Source organism: Myotis lucifugus, unplaced genomic scaffold (genome assembly GCF_000147115.1).
Source record: "Myotis lucifugus unplaced genomic scaffold, Myoluc2.0 scaffold_160, whole genome shotgun sequence".
NCBI classification, from domain to species: Eukaryota; Metazoa; Chordata; class Mammalia; order Chiroptera; family Vespertilionidae; genus Myotis; species Myotis lucifugus.
In genome coordinates, this window is record NW_005871208.1 from 125,116 (window position 1) to 128,629 (window position 3,514).

Consider the following 3,514-nt stretch of genomic DNA (forward strand, 5'->3'; position numbering starts at 1 on the left):
ATTGAATGAGATAAAATCCATCTATAATAATAAAAGTGTAATATGCTAATTAGACTGGACAGCTGAACAACCTTCCGGACAAGCCAGGGCTGCGAGGGCTGAGGCAAGCCGCCGAGGCAAGCTGCCACAGCTGCGAGGGCCGAGCCCCTTGCATGAATTTCATGCATTGGGCCTCTAGTATAACATAAAATTCACCATTTTTAAAATGGTGAACGGTCATCAATTTAGGCACTCTGTTATATAAACCAAATTTTAAAATGAAAATTTAGTATTTTGAATAAAGTTGCCAAAGAAAACAACATTTAAATAAATATTTACGATTTTCAATAATGATAAAAAATAATTTGGGCAATTCTGGTTGAAGCTGAGAGGGAGCCAGGGCCCACCCAGAGCCTGCTCCTTTGCTTTCTTTCTCCAGTGAGTTGCGTTTGAAAACCCCTGAAGCAAATCTGGCAAGGCACCTTGCTTGGCTAACAGATGGCTCACCGATTCCTGGCTTTCCTGTGCCAATACCTAGAAATGCCTGAAACCTCAGGGGAAAGGAACTGCAGTGCTGAGGCATTTGCCCACAAAGGAAAACCCCAGCGGTCCAGGGCCATCAGCACTTCCAGTGGAGGGGACTGAGACGAATTTTCTTTGAGGAACTGCTTTAGGCTTAGGGCAACACTCCAAACACCCAGAGGAGCATTGGGAAATCTCAAACAAATCAGAACCCCCTAAAACAGCCCAAGATCATATTAGAAAAAATCCTGAAATGCTTTGTCCTTCATTTATTTAACAGATATTTCAGTGGCTACTGTGTGCTGGGTGCTGGGGATACAATAGGGGGGAAACTTTCCTAGCTCTGTCAAGAAGCCTACAGTCTAGCGCAGTGGTTCTCAACCTTGGCTGCACATGAGGCCCAGAAATCAGGATTTTAAGAAGATTCCCAGATGATTCTAATGTGCAGCCAAGGTTGAGAACCACTGGTCTAGCAGCTCTCCCTCCCCAGAGCTCAGCAGCACCTTTTTCCTTCCCCTCTACTTCCCCTTCCCCACCACCCAAGGTGCCAGGCCTTACTCTCTCCTAAGCTCCAAGGGCCTTTCTTTGGCCTGTGTAACTTTGCCGGAAGCCAGTCCATCCTTGCTGCTTGACACAGTCGCTGCAGGGAAGAAACATCTGCACAGCATATGTTTCAAGGGACCGGGCGTATATGGCATACTGTTCTTAATATGTTTGCTCACCTTCTTGGTGCTATGTGTTTTAACCAAGGTCACCTCTCTGAGAAAGGTTGTTTCCCCAGGTAGGGATTTTTCCCTGAAGTTAGGGAGGGAATAAAACCCCTTAACTAAATGCCAGGCGGGTAGTTAATCACTTTAACTACAAACAATCACCCTTAAGCTACATAATCTTTACTCCCTGGAATGAAGATAAGAAACACCCTAACCTTTGGAATAGAAATTGATAGGATTAAAATCAACTGGTATAAATACAGATGTAACAAGACAATAAAATACAGAACCTGGCTGGAGAACCTGGATAGAACCTGGCTGGAGAACCTGAAGAGAACCTGGACAAAACCTGGCTGGAGAACCAGGCAAGAGAACCCAACCATGCTGATCAACTGAACGCTGCCTCTGTGTCATTCCTTCTTCGCCAACTCCGTCCACACCTTTGGGGACCCCTGGACCTGCTGGGGTTGGACCCCAACATAACTTGTTTCTTGAGCCCATTCCTTCCACAGCTCACTTCTACCTCTGTGACTTTCAAAATAAACGTTCTCTTATTACAAATAGAAGAAGAAAAAGGATGAGGATGAGAGGAGAAGAAGGAGGAGGGGGGGAAGGAGGAGGAGGAGTAAAAGGAGGAGGAGGAGGAGGAGAAGGGGGAGGAGGAGCAGGAGGAGGAGGAGATGAGGTTGCCACCGCCTACAGTCTATATGGGAGTCAAGGATATAAAAAGTATGTTTCCAGTGTCAGGTAGATGAGTACAGAGTGGTAGAGGATGCACAGAGGGGATACCCAATGAAGTTTGTGTGGTCCTTTTCCCCTGTTCTAGAGTGGCATGTGTTTCAGGTATGAAATTTTATGTATGAAGAATCTTGTGCCATGGAGAGGGAAATGGAACTTAATTCAGACTCATTTCTGTGGTTTTACTCACTCCCTTAACACTTAATGTGGTTGAGGTCTTCCAGGTGTAAAACACCTTCTCATTATCCAGTCATTTTTGGGAGTGGAGGCACTCTGCATGAAATTAGTTGAGTCCGAAGAATGGCTGCTTGAGCTGAAATTAGTTTTAGCAGTATTCAATTGGTAGAAAGTCACATTTTTTTTATGGGAAATTACCTTTCACATTTTATATATAATTCTCACAGGCTAGGCTGTTTGTAGACATCAATCTCTTCAGCTCCACACCACTTTTACATTTAAATTGTGCACCCACTTACCTTCTGCACAGCTGCAATTCAAACAGACCATAGGACAGGAAGCAAGAGATAGGTATAGACTGGTAGCTGGGGCTGAGCCGAATGGGGCAGACAATCCAATCTTCCCCTCTTCCCCAGTCTGACAACCAACCAAGTCTAAATCTTGTTTGGACCTCACCTGGGAACTTTAGACTCATATGTCCAATGGCCTACTGTTTGCTCATGTCATCTCATACTCAACAAGTTCAAAACCAAACTCCTAATTTCCACCCCAAATCTGCTCCACCTGCATGCTGCTTTTCCCATCTCAGCAAATGGCAGCTTTATCCTTCCAGATGCTCAGGCCAGAAACCTTGCCATCATCCTTGCTTTCTCCTTTATCTCATGCTTATTCCTTCAGCAAATCTTGCTGGCTCTCCCTTCCAATATGCCCAGAATCCCCCCATTTCTTATCACTACTACCCTGGTCTACACAGCTTTGGTATCTAGCGTGAAGAAACACCACACGCCCTTCTGCAGACAAGTATTACTTGTCCTGTTCTTAAGTCACCAGACTCCAGGCAGGTGCCACCTCTTTCAAGTTGTCATTGCCTAATGGACTTTCTGTATGTCCTCCTACCCTTCTTCATTTCTGGCCCCGGGACACAGACTTCCCTTCCCAACTGTTGAAGAATAATCATCACTGATAGTTTAAACAAATATATATATTAGTGGTCCGGTGCACGAAATTTGTGCACGGGGGTGGGGGTGGGGTGGGGGGGTGGGGGTGGTGGTGTCCCTCAGCCCGGCCTGCACCCTCTCCAATCTGGGACCCCTCAGGGGATGTCCCACTGACGGTTTAGGACCGATCCCATCGGGCCTAAACTGGCAGTCAGACATCCCTCTCGCAATCTGGGACTGCTGTCTCCTAACCGCTCACCTGCCTGCCTGTCTGATTGCCCCTAACCACTCTGTCTGCCAGCCTGCTCGCCCCCAGCTGCTCCTCCCGCCGGCCTGCTTGCCCTCATTTAAAAAAAAAAAAAAAAAAAAAGAAAATTTTAGTATATTCTTGTGTGGGGGGTGGAAAGAATGAGGTAAATAATAAGGTTTTATCTGTGTGACTATCACCAA